This window comes from Gouania willdenowi, unplaced genomic scaffold, assembly GCF_900634775.1.
Source record: "Gouania willdenowi unplaced genomic scaffold, fGouWil2.1 scaffold_439_arrow_ctg1, whole genome shotgun sequence".
In the NCBI taxonomy this organism is placed as follows: Eukaryota; Metazoa; Chordata; class Actinopteri; order Blenniiformes; family Gobiesocidae; genus Gouania; species Gouania willdenowi.
This window is the reverse complement of record NW_021145200.1, coordinates 14,732-30,922: the sequence shown is the minus strand read 5'-3', so window position 1 is coordinate 30,922 and position 16,191 is coordinate 14,732.

The window sequence follows — 16,191 nt, the reverse complement described above, 5'->3', positions numbered from 1 at the left end:
TTTCTACAGACTACAGCTATACTCCTCTCTCTGTCTGTTGTATTATCCCTGACTGGTAATTAGGCAAAAAGTGAAAAGAAACAATAAGAAATGAAAACAACACTAAAAATAATAATTATAGACACGCAGAAAAGTAAGATGTTGTAAGGGAAACTGAATAACAAGGTGAAAATGAATAAGGTGCCAAATAAATGAAAATAATGATAATAAAATAAATGAGGTAAAAGATGTATTACTTATGTTCTAGGACAGTGGCAGACCAGCTGATCGATACTCTGAGTAGTGGTAAAGAAAAACTCATTATAATAAACCTTTGTTTTCAGGAGGACTACAACTTGGGGACGAATGTCGCCCTCCTTCTAAAAGCTTTACTACCGGGTAACCTAATGCTAACATGCTAGCTTGGCCGCCACCATTGTTAGTAAATTAGTCACTTTTTTAACATATAAAATGATAAAGTATATCTTACCGCTGAATGCGACATCATACGCTTGGCTGAGGTCTGCTTCTGCGTGCGCGTTCATGTGAGTGAGGGGGGGTGGCTTCAGAGGAAGCACAGGGGGGAGGGGGAGTCGGAAGGCGGAGCTGTCGGAGCATGCTACATCAAAATCAAGCTAGGTTTAGAAAGTTACCAACCCTATCTTTAAGTTTTAACTCGACACAAACTTCCTCTTCTTCCCTCACAACTGGGATTCTGATGAGGAAACAGCTTATTGTCACTGGTTTGTAGACTTTTTGTAGCCAAACATAGGTTTTTACCTCCATCTAAAGAGTCAGGCTGTTAGCAGAGGGAGGCTGACACCTAGTGGCCACAGAGGAGACTGCACACACCACAGTAGCCTGGAACCAGCATCTAAAGCAGGAGTTCTCAACCTTGGGGCAAGGACCCTGTTTTTTGCTCATACTTTCCCTTTTTCTGCAACTAAACCAAACTTGCTATATTTTAACATGCTTTCATCCCTTTTTCTTGCCATATTTTTACTATATTACTCCCATTTCTGACACTTCCAATCTTATTTCAATGCCTTTTCTGCACACGTGTTTCCACTTTTGCACTTATAAACCCTTTCCACCACTTTTCCACCTAATGTCACAAATGTTGACCCATTATTGTCACTTTTAACCTATTTTCATCATATTCCATGCTCAATTTTTTTTTTGCCAATTTAACCACATTCACCATTTGTCATTCCCATTATTAGCCAGTTCCAACTAATTGTTCCAATATTGACAGTTTTAACCATTTTTAGCACTTTATGTCACTTTTTGCCCGCTCTAGTTTGCTACTTTAAACCCATTTCTGTGGGGTCGCGGCCTGAAACGGTTGAAAACCACTGATCTAAAGAACAAGTCACCAACCTTTGTGAAACATGGAGCTACTTTAAAACTAGTGAATAATCCAAAGGGCTACCAGTGAGATAAACACTTCTTAAGACTGCTCTACTGTAAAGTGCCTTGAGATACCATTGGTTATGATTTGGCGCTATACAAATAAAGATTGATTGATTGATTGATTGATTGATTGATTGATTGATTGATTGATTGATATACAAAAGCTGTATAAAAATACTTTTATACAACTATGTGCAAACTATGTACAAAAAGGCATTTTACAGGCTGAGACATCTAGTGGTGATTTTTATTACTGCATCCACTAGTGTGATAAACTATGCCACTATGTACTCAACCTCACCTCACCTACTACAGCTGTACTTTCCTATATTTTCCATTGTTATACATTGTTAGTGTCTGCAGGCTCGTCTGAACTCTTTCCTGTGTCTCGTCTAACATTAACCTTGAGTTTAGGCCTTTTATTCATTTATTTCTGAAGTTTTGCTTGTTTTAAATTTTTTATTTCACCTTTTGGTGTATTTTAAAGAGTTGTACCTCAAATTTTTATTGATGGATGAGAAAAAAGACTGTGCGCATGTAAAAAAAAAAAAAAAAAAATCTGTGACGGACTGACGGACTTGATTTATGCAATTACAGAACAAACAGTGTTCCGTTTTGGCTCAGTACGGGACGCCCCATTCAATGGCCAAATAAGGACAGATTCCGTATTTTTAGGGGTGTGTGACAACTCTAATCAGAACACTGAGCTAAAAACTGATACAGTACAACCATCATTACTCTATATTTACATTACCTTTGTCTTTCTACCGGTTTTCGTCCTCTTTGTATATATATATATCAGTGGTGGCTGCTGGTCTTTCATGCAGGGGAAGCTCATTTTCTGCCTACTTCAGAAAATGTATCTGTTTATTTAAATGTGAATTCTAGTAGAATTCACATTTTGTTGTCAACAACTATTTGTAGATTATCACGCACGCACGCGCGTAGCTGCTGCGCGCTGGAGTGTGAGTGTTTGGTCAAAAGTCTCACAACACAAGCAGTAACAGTCTCCACAAACACCAAAAACAGACACTAGGTTTGTCAGAAGTTAATTCGCTATGAGAGGATCAGCAAAGTCTCCGTGTCAACACAGAGCAACGGACTGAAATATTTGAAAAACCCGCCTGTGTGCTTACGTCATACTCTCTGATTGGCTCATTTCGCTGTCAATCAAAATTGAATTAGCCTGAGACAGATCATCCAATCATCATCCATTATTCCAGCGTCCGGAACAGACAGATCCAGCCCACTGCTCCATAGACCTCCTGTGAAGCCCGGCGTCCGATGGGCGGGACTAAGTGTGTCATAACCGAGCATTTATCCAATGAGCGTCTAGTTTGACTGCAGTGGATCAACCCCTAAATCCTCTGCCATTGAAGTCAATTGAAGCTGAACTTCACCACTATTTATTAACACTGTGACGCTGCGGTAATGAATGAAGAACGTCACGCTGTCACTGTCAGTTTCCTGTTATAAGAAGCTGATTCTGAACTAAACATACATGTGTTCTGTCATATATTTAGTCAATGAAATGTACACACAACACTACATATTTGACCACTGATTTTAGGGGAAGCTGAGGTTCCCTTGTAGTCTTAAAGCATCCGCCACTGATATATATATATATAATATTATGGCAAGCCGTTCAGGAAATTATATATATGTATAGATGAGACTTTATATATATATAGGACGAAACGAGGTGTAGCACTTCTCTAGAAAGTCCCCTAACAGCCTCTGTTTACAACTTTAGCCCATTTACTCAGAGTCATTTGACACAGAAGAGGTGTGAGAACATGAGCTGGAACTGATACAACGATTGAAAAAATCGCACAGTGTCTGCTTGTCTTTACCTCTTCTGTCCGGGTTTTTCATATATATATATATATATATGTGGCAAGAGGGAGTTACTCCCCCTACCACAGGGGGGCAGTGCGGCCATTCAGTAATTAGTGCACTGCATATAAACGCACCCAGCTGGCCTCTTCTTCTGTCTCCCTCTTCCTCCTTCACGGAGTTGACGTGTGTGTGTGCGGGAAATCTGACGCTGTGCCGGTGCGGAGCGGCGTGCATAGCAAGGTATGCATGAACTGTTTTGATCCTTGGGGCGCTGTGTTTACCCGGGTTTTCCTCCGTTGTAGTGGTGTGGCTGGGAGCGGAGCTGCTTCCCGGATCTCGTGTGTGTGCGCAGTGCTAATCCTGCAGGTAGGGCGCTGGATTGTCTGCCTTATGGGGAACGGAGGATGGTCTGGAGAAGTTAATTTAAAACTCTTTTTCAGCCCTCCTTTGTGGAGTCTGAGCCGTATGTTTACCTCCTCCTGCAGCGCGATTACTCAACCTGACAGCCGGGTTGTAAGTCCAATTTCAGCCCAAACTTGGATTTGTTCTTTTAAGATTAGTTCTTGATTTATTGATATGTTTATTTTACAGTATGTGGTCATCAGCTGCCGGTTTCTGAGTCCACGTTGCTGTTTTGGTTCTCCTCGTTATCCCATTCACATCACTGTGGCATTCTCCAATTGGTGTCTGTGGCTGCTGTGACTCTGTCCTTCTGTGCCTGGGACAGTAGCTGGCCTCCGCTGCTTAAGCCGCAGATTCAACGTTTTATTATTTACTTTCATTATAATTTGTGTTTTCATAACCCAATGTGTTGAGTTTTTGACATATTTGTTTATTTGTATTTTCCATTTGTGCTGTTTTATGGGTTATTTTGGATTGTGCTCATTTGTGTTTTTTTTGATGGTATGAGGGCTGCCATTTCTGTATTTTTGATGGTGTTTTCTTCTTGTTTGCCAGGTGCTGGGAGCCTGTAGGCGACAGCGGTTCCGTGGTGGTGGTTCCGTGTGTTTCACTTTGTCTGGTTGCTGTCTCACGGGTGTTGTTGAGTTTGGATCCTCCCCTTTTGTTACCGCTGTCGTGGTATGCCCCAGCCCTGTCTCTTTCTTTTTCTTTGCAGGTCCTCGTACCATCTGGTTTCGTTTGTTTTTATTCATTATTGTTAATAAAGTAGTTTTAATTGAGTGGAACCACGTTCTCTGCCTGTGGGTTTTATTCTGAACCTTGTGCCTATTTTGTCAAGGGTTATATCCCGGGGGTGCAGGCCCCCAGGTGGCGTTGTCCTCCAGCATTGCTACATATATATATATATATATATATATATATATATATATATATATATATATATATATATAAATTAAGTCTTTCATATATATATATATATAATTTCCTGAACGGCTTGCCATATAATATATATATATATTCAGGTAAATACAGGCAACCTGCAGAACCAGATTCTGCAACCAGGATTTTGCAGATCCTGGTTACCTGTATTTACACACACCCGTAGCTCTTCTTCTCTTCTTCATGGTGTCTACGAATCAGCAGAGTTGGAACTGTCGCCTCCTGCGGTCACAGATTTTTCCGGGTCACGGATTTTGTTTATCATAGTTTGGTAAACAAAAGAGGTTTGCATTGACTTTTTTACCTTTTACTGATTTTTAGAGTGACTGGCGCCCTGTCCAGGGTGTACCCTCGCCTAGCGCCCAATGAGAGCCGGAGATTGGCACCGGCAGACCCCCACGACCCTGTAAAACAGGAACAAGTGGGTCTGAAAATGGATGGATGAATGGATGATTTTTAGAGCTTCCCAAAGCAGCACAATTTTGACTAAAAAAGCTGCTAAATGATCCTGAATGCTTTCATTCCTTTACAACTCAATGGACTGAAAGAGGTGATTTTCATCATCATTGATGTCATTTCAACATGGCACTGCACAAACTCAAAAATGGTAAAGTAGTCCCATATAAAAAAGTTAATGAAACGAATATGTTACAAAATAATGCGTTCTGTTAGACATAGATCTTCTAATAAGGACATTTCAAAGGTTTTAGACCACATTTGTAAAAACAGTGGAGGATCCCTTTAAACAACCAAATAAACACAAGAAACTGAATTCTGATTCTAAATAACACATGAACACTTTAAATATAAAATATGTAGCAACTTCTGTATAAGTGTAGCAAAAGGTTGACCTTTCTTTCCATGTGTAAACTTCACAAACAGGTCTAAAATCGAAACAATTTCAACTTCAAGTTGAACAGCTTGTTAAAAACGCATGTAAAGAAACAGTCTTTAAGTGTGGTTCAACCAAGTGTGTTAACCTTTCATGATTTAAAGTCAAATCACAGTTACTCATTCCACAAAAGGTCATTTTTGAGGCTCAACACTCTAGGTCTCAACTTATTATCTTCCAGGACCATCAAGACTTTTGGATGAAGTCACAAGTATTGGTCAAGTCTTTATGGTAACTCAGGTGCAGTGCATAAATTAGTCTGAAAAGCACGACATACCCTTCAGCCAGTGTGGGGAACTCCACAACTATGTTACCCTCAAGCACAACAGCAACCTTTTCAGAGAAGAAGCCAATAGTATCTGTTGAACCAGCACTAGACAGGAAAAGACCAACTGGTACGTTGTTTTCTGGTTCATCTGGCTGTGGCACCTAAAGAAAGTAACTACTGTTATACAGTGTATGAAAATAAATACTTACATCACATGTCTTTAGAAATCTAGAGTCATCTTCATGCAGATACGTTGAGAGGGTACGGAGGACAGCAGCACGTTGAATATTAATATATGGTCTGTAGTGGGTAATGATGTCATTATATAGCACTGCTCTAGTCTAAAGTCATTGTTATCATACATAAAGTACCACAATCCACTCACCTGGATGTCATAAGATCTGAAGATCTGATCAAAGCCTTCTGCCACCTTCTCTGTGTGAGCAGCTTTCTTCCTGAACAAATTCAGAAGACGGGGATATGCCGGTCTAACTCAGCATAGAAATTAGTTTTTAGGTTGAGGTGTGAAACTCTGTGAAACTCCAAACAAATCTATAAAAAATAAAAACAATTGTAGCTGTAAAGAAGGGGACAAAAATATAATATGTCACATAAACAACAGTTTACACACAACATAGAGATGGAATGCTCTCTGAATTTGTCAGATGATTGAAATATCTAGTGAAAGAGGTGGTCACATACTTCCAAACAATAGGTCACATTAAAGAAAATGTTCTAACCTGTGATTCCATCTTAAGGCCAGGCCATCGTTACAGAACCTCTTTGACATGCAAGTCATCATTGATGAGCTCTTAGCGTCGTAGGGCAAAAGTATTCTGCATTAACTTAGAAATATTTAAGAGGTTCTAAAGATGTACTGAATCACAAACCAGACTGATGATTCATTATTTAGGTTGCTTCCATTTCAGCCTATAGAACAAAAAGAAGAAACAAATAGTGGCTGTACATTTGCAACAATTTCATCTCCACTCAGTAAGATGGTTTTCTGCAGAGAACTGCAATGGAAATATAGATGAGACAAAATGAAAACCTAATTTAATCAGGAATGTGAGGAGAAATGAACTTTAAAGTGTAGAACTTTCTCCTTTTGAAAATAAACAGTGCAAATGAATCAACCAAACCATTAATCACTAAGAGTCTAAAAACTAATCAATGACCAGGAAATAATATCAAACATTTGAAACATTTAGAAGTAAAATTAATCCCAACCATTTATACTATTTTCCTCACTTATGGGCTTATGATGTAAATGTAATTTATTATTGGCTGGTGACAGAGGGAAACCTAGAGCTGAGATAGATTTGTATTTACAAACAATGCACAAAAATATTCACTTCTAAAATCAGGAAAACTTGAACATTTCCCTAAATCTTTTCTAAAAGGCTGCTATAAGGTGGAAGATTGAGAAGCAAGTGCTGGAACGAGTGGGTCATGTGATGCAAATGGGAAATGATAGACTGATGAAAGCAATGGTGTTAGGGTGGAATAATAAGTTGGAAGGATGTGAGAAAAAGAAGAAAACGATGCTGTATATGAAGAGAATGATGAATGAGGCGGGGTTTGACTGGACTGATGTGGAGAGGTTGTGTGGTGACAGGAAGAAATGGAAGGTATGGTGAGGGAGAGAATGGAGCATTTGTACAAATGGGAGTGTCAGAAAGGACCTGAGTATGTGTGGGTGACAGTGAACTTAGAATGAAAGGAGAGTGATTGACTTAGTGTGTAGGTATGAGGGGTGTGGGAAGGTCTGCTGGAGTAAGGCAGGCCTGACCAATATTCAGAAGAATATGCATTAAGTGGCTGAGGAGAGAGTGAGATATGAGTGTAGGATGTGTGGAATGAGTGTGGAAACAGATGGTGAGAGAGTGATTCATGAACGGACATGTACGGAGGGTGAGAGGGTGGTGGATGGGAGGAGACAGTGTGGATCATTTATGGAAACTATGCGAGACATAGAAGAAGATGCAGAATAAATGGCCTTTGAGTGGGGGGTGGAGTGGAGGTGGGTAAAGGGGAGGATGGGGGTGTAGAGACCAAAGCGTTGGTGGAATGAGAGCGAGAGGGAGGACTTCCGTGTGCCCGGGGTGCCAGAGGGAATTGTTGGATGCCAACATGGAGAGGCACCAGAGGAGCTGCATGGTGTGGGACCCTGGGGGGGGGGAAAGCCCCCTGACGGGGACCGACGGCCCAAAATCAAAACGAAAATGAAATGTATGAATGTAAGAAGTAAATAAAATCAGATTTTCCACACAAGAAAACGCTAATCTGGCGTTAATATGAGGGGAAAAACAGAGATTTTAACTGTGGCTCAGACAGAAAAATGTGTCAGATCCTCACCCTGCAGTAATCTGATCAATAATCTGATCAAATCAACCTGTTACATTGTTTATCAACAAAGGCCTTTCAAATGAAAAGTGCACTTTATCATTTTCACTGATTTCAATGACATTTACAAGTGTTGGGAAAACTCCATGTTCAGTGATTTCTAGACATCCCCAAAAATAATGACATCATGGCTCCGCCTCCTTTGCTTCAAACCTCTTTCATTCACAGATTACGTATTTTTTGTTACGCCTAAAAAAGTGCTTAAGGAGAATAGTAATAATCAAATAATAAGAATTATTTTTTGTCAATATTTGCATGTTTGGTATTGAAGTCATCCAAAAGTAATCAGTTACATCACTATAATATAGTGATACTTAGAGTAAGTTACTGATTCCATTTTTTAACAGGTAACTTGTAATTGTACTGATTTTATTTTTTAAAGTAACTCTGCTAATCCAGTGTATCATTGAATACAGTGGTTACAAACGTTTTCTGATGTACCCACCTTTGAAAAATGAAAAACTCCCAGGTCCCCTCATCGTGACAAACCTCATAGAAACTATTTACAATTTGTAATCACATATTTCATATCAGTAATACAGCTTTATATTAATAAAGTGCTTATTGTTTATGATTCATTGAATTAATTTGACGAGTACAGTGTCTGTCAGAAGTATGTATTCATGTGGGAGTTTAAGTAGAGTTGTCAATTATGGGCAAATGAGAATATGTGTTTGAAGGTTGGATTTACAAAAAATGTGTACATATTCTGTAGTGTTATGAAGGGGAATATTTGTGGGTACAAAGTAAAATAGGGTGTGTGATTTCACTGGTTTAATCCCATGGGACATGCACATGATGAATTAATAAATAAAGTTTGTACCAAAGGGGTGGTTTAGGTAGAATCTGATTAAAGACATACATTCATACAAATAATAATATTTATTTAGCATTTGTTAGAGCAGGGGTTATTATTGTGTGTGTGTGTGTGTGTGTGTGTGTGTGTGTGTGTGTGTGTGTGTGTGTGTGTGTGTGTGTGTGTGTGTGTGTGTGTGTGTGTGTGTGTGTGTGTGTGTGTGTGTGTGTGTGTGTGTGTGTGTGTGTGTGTGTCAAAGCTAATGATGAATGGCTCCTTTTCTTGGGGAAAATCCTTTTTAGAATTTATTCTTCCTTTCACTAATTTTCCATGACAAGTTCAGTATGACAATCTGAGAGACAATCTCAGTCAACAACTTGAGTAAGTAATAGTGTCTGATGCAGTAATGTCAATACAAACATAGTTTATTATCCAAAAACATGATTATAATAAAAGTCAATACAAAAAGAAATAAATTATTTTCTAAAAAACATTATTATAATATACATTGTAATAAATAACAGTTAACCTAATGTAACTTTACATTAAAAAGCTGTTGTATTCTTATTATCACTCCTCAGTGGGAGCAGTCTCACACACACACACATCAGAAAACACAGACAGTGACACCTGCACTCTCACACCAGAGACAAACTGTGACACAGTGACGTCATGAACCTAGAACAGGAAGTAGCACGCTCCATACCGCGCTCAATACCAAGAGGGAAACATTTAAATGAACGTTTTGCAACATCAAATTACGGATACACACACTTAGCGTGTGTACAAGCTTGTGACAACGTTTCAGGTCAAACAGATGCCACACACACACACACACACACACACACACACACACACACACACACACACACACACACACACACACACACACACACACACACACACACACACACACACACACACAGACAAAGAGACCATCTTTGATTTTAATCTCAAGAAAATAAAAATAAAACCATGATTTTTCATTTATGCTGCTTGGAGATAAAAAATGTAGGACATGACCAGTACACTAACTTCATCTATAGTTAATCACCTGCTTCATTTATTAAAAACAAGATGGTAAATCATATCAAATGCATAGATAAATGCATTATTTATTCAATATTAATTATTAAATAATCAGACAAATTGAGTTTTAATTCACATTCTATATATTTTTTGAAAGCATAATTAAGTAGAGATTCAAGGCTGATGGGCTGTTCCTATTAGAACATCATCAAGTGTGTGAGGGAACTTCCACTGACTTTTTCAGCCCTTCTTGTTCCTTTTCAGTAAGTTTCATCTCCACAGACGTATTGTAAGGAAATTACCCAGAGTTCATTGCATTGTGATATATGTCAAGACTCTCCTGGTAAACCAGCTGGAGACGTTTTAAAAGCCACGTGAAACGAGTGAATAAGTAACAAAAACATTGTAACATAGTGAAACGTTTGGACAAATACCATGTAATTCATCTGTTGTTACAGTTAAAGGTAAAATGACTTTTTGTGTCTTTGTTGCTCCTGTTATACAGGAGATTATATTGACAGTTTATATTGAGATATGTCTAAGTTTTTAGTGTTTTAAAAGAAACCAAGAAAGAACAGGTTTAATCTGTTTGTAAATATATGTGTGTAAATATGTTTATATTTGTGTAATTGTAGATATGTCATTATAGATGTATTGTGTATAGTCTAAGTTGTTGTATTGTGCTTCACATGCTAACGTGACAGTGAGTGGCTTTGCTTTGTAGTTTGTTTCTTTTTTGTTTTGTGTAAATTTGTTTATTATCTCTTAGTAACTTTTTACGACTCGACTAAAATGCAGTTTGGGAAAAAAAAAATAATAATGAGATTTGTTACGGCAGAATTTACGGTTGACCTCATTTGAGACATGATTCATTGCTCTGGTTGAATGATAGAATCCAGGAGAAGCATTGATGATTTAATAAAAAATGATTTTATTCTAAACTAAATAAAAGAATACAAAGTGGAACAAAGTGAAACAAAATTAGCGTCCGTCCAGGCGGACGTCCAAAGGAAGTGCCGCGCCCCCGCCCCGACAGTTTCAAAGCTTAAGCTTTTTATACAGATAAGAAAAGGTCCCAACAGTGAGAGACAAAAGGGAGGGAGTCAGATGCCCATAGTGGCAATGATGGAGGATGATGAAGATGTTATGAGAAGGTTTGGCTCCAGTCTTTATCTGTCTTGATAAGTGTGTACGTCAGTGTATGTCCTTGGCAGAGACTGTGCTGCACTGAGAATAATACGATCTGTACTGTTTAATCATGATTCAGCTGTTCAAAAGTGTAAAGATTAATGGAGTCGTCATGTATTAAAACATGACAAATTGTACACATGAACATACATTTGAGGATATGATGATGAATATAAAATTTGCCATGACATTCCCCACTTTTGGTCGCCTCAACGACCAAATCAAGAAACAAAATTATTATATTCCACCTTTGCTGTCAGGGTTAACCATTAGCATCGTTATTGTCATACATTGGATATATTCTTCTTTTGTGAGGCACAGATATATCAAGAAAAATGTGGAAATAAACTTCTTCATCATTATTATTAATGGCATGAATCATCAAAAATCATCCTTTATTGCATCTAGATAAGCAAAAATCATCATTTGCATCAAGGACATCACTCGTCTTCATCGGCTGAGTTCAGTGGTAACTGGGGTAACCAATAGCATCATGAGTGAAGAACCTTGAGTATTTTCCTCAATCGTAGCAGAAGGGTTTATGACTGTATTCCTGCAGCTAGGTGTGAGGTTGTTGTCCCTCAACCTAGCTATGAGCATTTGGTGTGGCTTATAAACAAAGCTAGGCCCTTGTTTTAGAGCGTTTTCTTGTGTGTGTGTGTCTCAGTGGCCTTGTCGGTTCCCCCTTCATTGTTCGGTCAGCCTCCGTCTTAGCATCAGCTGGTCTCGGCAATCATCTTGGATCCATGTTGCCTGCTCTGCGACCTTCACTGCCGTGTGGGTCATTTCGGTCGGTGTTGTAGATGATTGGTTGTTGTCTGAGGAAGGGTAGTCTCCACACACCTGGCAACCTCTCTTGGGATCGGAAGGTACCTGAACAGAAGAGGGGGAAAAACACCGAAACAGAACTCTTGGGATTGGCTGGTACCTGAACACATGCGCGATCCCACTACTGAGGCTTTAGCTGGTACCTGGTACCTGGTAGGCTTTAGCTGGTACCTGGACAGAAAAAAAAAGGGGGTGGGGGGGAAAAACAAAACAGAACAAAACAAAATAAAATAAAACGAAATGAAATAAAATAAAATAAAATAAAATAAAATAAAATAAAATAGAATAGAATAGAATAGAATAGAATAGAATAGAATAGAATAGAAGTTTAGGGGTGTTAGGTTTAGTTAACTAACTAAATGAATAGTTAGTATGGCAGGAAGGCAGAGACAGGTCAGAGGTCAGGATCTGAGAGCTTTTCAGATCCTAAAAGGTGCACAATCACACAATGGTTAGGTGTGGGTTAGTGAGCTTTTAGCCATGCTAGCTCTGTAGCCCATTCGCACGCGAGTGGGAAAATATGAGGCTGAAAGAAAAGCAGGAAGTATTAATTCGATTTTCTTTTCCTGGAGTAAGAAGAAGCATAGCTGGAGTTGCAGTGATTATCTGTGGTACATCTACTTACCTGGTGAGAAGCAATTTGAGAACCACTGTTTACAAGGACATGCAAGTCGGACGGAGAAGGACATGCAAGTCAGACGGAGAAGTGTGGAGTGTGATTACATGTCTTCTCAAGATGAATACATACAATTGGGAGACATGGAGATGTGAGAAAGCTAAATGAGTTTAACCAAATAAATAAATAATGTTATTTATTTATTTAAATTGTTTGTTTCATTTTTTCTTTGCTATCTCTTATTTGTGAAGGAGAAATCTTATTCTATCCTTTATTTATTCTGAATAATGTTAACACTCCACACCTGATTACATAGCCTAATTCTTTTATAGAGCTGAATTTGTCAGTTCATTTATTTCATTATTTTCCCTCATAATTATTATTTGAGATGTAATTTACTTAATTTTGAAGGTCAATTGGTGGCAAAAGTGTCTCCTATTCTGTGTCTGAACCAGAGTTTATCAAGATTATTGGCCCTTTAAGGTTAGAGAGAATTAAAGTTAAGTTGAGTCGAACAATCATATTGTCTTTTGCTCTCTGTATTTATCCCATTCGTAGGGGTGACGAGCCCCAGCACGGTTTGGAGAGCTTCCTTAAATGCTTGGAAGTTACTCAACTTTCGACTTATTTCAATCAATTATCAAGAATTTCAGGAGGACCCTTTTTTAAATCTCAGGCGACCCAGATTGGGCCACCAACCCAATGTTGAGAACACTTAATTTTTCCCTTAAAAGTGTCTAAACCCAGTGAAGGTGTTTTATGGTCTTGCACGCTAAGTGCTGGTGGAACAAGAAGAAAATAGTTGGAGGGTTTGAGGTATATTTTCCTATGATAAAATATAAATCAAAAATCAGAGGGACGTTGGTCCCTCCCTTCCCTTTTTTTTACATAAGAATACATTTGGATTCTTAAAACCATATGATAAATATCATTGGAAAATTACTTATCCGATCATTTTGGATGTGTCTCCGTTTTCCTCTCTCTTGTGTCCGCCTGCCTTTGTGCCCTCCAACCTCCTCGACCTCCTTCTCCTCAGCCATAAAGGTCAAAGCCAGGGTCAACTGTACGCTCCTTTTGGAAATTTGAAGATCTGTCCCCACTTTCGCAGTTGGATTGGAAGTCGCTGTAGTCTCTGGAATAGATATTATGTTAGAACATCCACAATATGTCATATTGTCACGTGTCTATTTCAATCTATTTCCCCTTTGCTTCCCAGTTACAGTTATGGACAATACTTCCCTTTAATTCTCATCCTTCATCATAACAAGCAGTGACCAGGCATGGCGGCTGGAGGAAGGATCGGAGTCGAGAAGGCGGTGGCATTCTGTTAGGAAACACTCAGAAACAGAAAGAGAGGAAACCATTAAGACTTAACTGGATAATTTAAAATATCTCTTTTCTTTAGTTGGATCTGATTCGTCTCCTTACAGCGACCTGTATTTTGGAAAAAGCTACATAATAACAACAACTAAGACGAAGACGTAGACAAGTGCACACCACAACGAGTATACACATATAACAACAACAAACATGGACACTGAACATGTAAGGTCAGTCAAGGTCAAAGCCAGTCATTCCACTGAAAGTGGTATCATATATATAAAAAAAAACGTCGTTTGGTGTTTTTAAACACCCAGAAAAAACCTTTAAAACCTGGTAACTTTTTAGAAGGCCCAAGGCCTAAAACCTTAATTTTTAACAAGCAGCAGTGTTTTCTGAACACCCCACTACATAATTGGCAAAAACAGGGAGAAGATCTAGTGCATCAGAACCCAGGAGGAAAAGAAGGTGAAACAGAGGAACATGTGTAGTCAAGCAGCCATTCATCGGTCAATCACTCAATGACACGTCCACGGCACATTCGCACTCACAACGCGGTTCTCTCAGGCATACGTAACGTGTCATCATTCAGTCATTCATGCACCGCACACGTTCATGCCTCAATTTTCACGTCCATGCATTCACAAGGTTTTGCTGCATAGTGTCTAAGTAGAATATAGGTCTCATCTAACCCACCAATGGCGATAGCCAGTCCACCTCGTCTCTCGGGGTCAATGAGCTCTTATTGCCCCCTCATGCTTGGCAACCTTTTAGTGTTAATTAATTGCTTTTTACTGGTATCGTCTGATTACTAAGAGGTACGCTCCTTTTTACTTCCGCCTTGGCGGAGTCTACACTTAGAGTATTGTCCCTTGCAGTACTGACAGTCTACTAGCTGCTGATCAGGCAGCAATCGCACGGCCATGCACAATAACCAAACTCAACCCCGGTCCGCGGGGGAAACTCAACCGCTGTCCATCTCCAGAAATGTAAAAAAGAATCTCTGAATCAGCAGGAAACTCAACCACCGCTCTTGAAAAATAAGAGTTTGGGAATAACTCAACCACCATAAACTCCAGAAGTCTAAGAAAAAAACCTCTGAATCGGCAGTCTACTCAACCGCTACTCTTGAAGAATAAGAGTTTGGGAATAACTCAACCACCATAAACTCCAGAAGTCTAAGAAAAAACCTCTGAATCGGCAGTCTACTCAACCTCGGTCTGCAACCTGAGGGAAACTCAACTGTCAGAACTTTCTGGGCACCTCTAATATCACTCAACATTGAACGGAGCACGCAACCTCTAATAACCCTCACTCTAAGGGAACGTAGAAATTTGTTCAGAACGGTATTCGGTTACCAAGCATGTATCAAATCAGGTGGACCGCTATCCCCCGAAGAGTGCTTTCCCTAGCAAGGTTTATCCTTTTTCTGCACATTAAACCAGGACTTCTTGTTTGAAAAGTAATTGCCTATGTACTCATAGCAACTAATGGGACATTTTTTCTCAGGAAAAATTTGGTACCCCCCCCCATGCTGTCGAGTGGCTTTGGGCCGGCCAGACAGTCCGACGCGGTAAGGGGGAAACGCGCAAAATGAAAACAATGAATGTTGAACTAGGCTGTCTGTCGCAAGCAGCTTCAAAAAGGGTAAGGTACAGATTGTTTACGAGGGTATCGGTCAAAAAAAATGTCAAAATTTAAACTTGTTGAGGCTGCAGTCCTCAATCTCTGTCTCAATTTTCCTGAAATTGAGTAAAAACAAAAGAGAAAAAGAAGAATCGTTCAGAAATAACAAAGGAGAAAAACGTGTGAGCTCAAAAAAAATCATGGCCAATAAAAATTAAAACTTCAGCTCCAAAAGCTGAGGCAACAGAGGGCTCTGTCTTCAGCGGATGTAACCATATCTTGCATTGTGGGGGCCCTCCCCTCAATCAAGAAAATAAAAGAAAGAAAAGCCTTATCAGTAACACTATTTTCTTCCCCTTTGTTTGTTGTTTTCTCATAAAGGCCAAAGCAGTGTAAATAAATGAGCAACATAATGAATAAAAGCAAAGATAAATGATGGGCACACGTGATCTCATGTGGCAAACAGAAGGGTTCTGTGTGAAGTTCTGGTGGTCCTGTGTTTCTCATAGTTGTGAATGTGGGTGTGTGACTGTATGTCTGGTCTGTCTGCGTGTGAGAGAATAAATGAAAACAAAATAATCTAGTGCACAGTCAGAAGATAGAGGGGTTAGTATTGTGCGAAGGAGAAGCTTGTTGGCTATTTGCTAGTT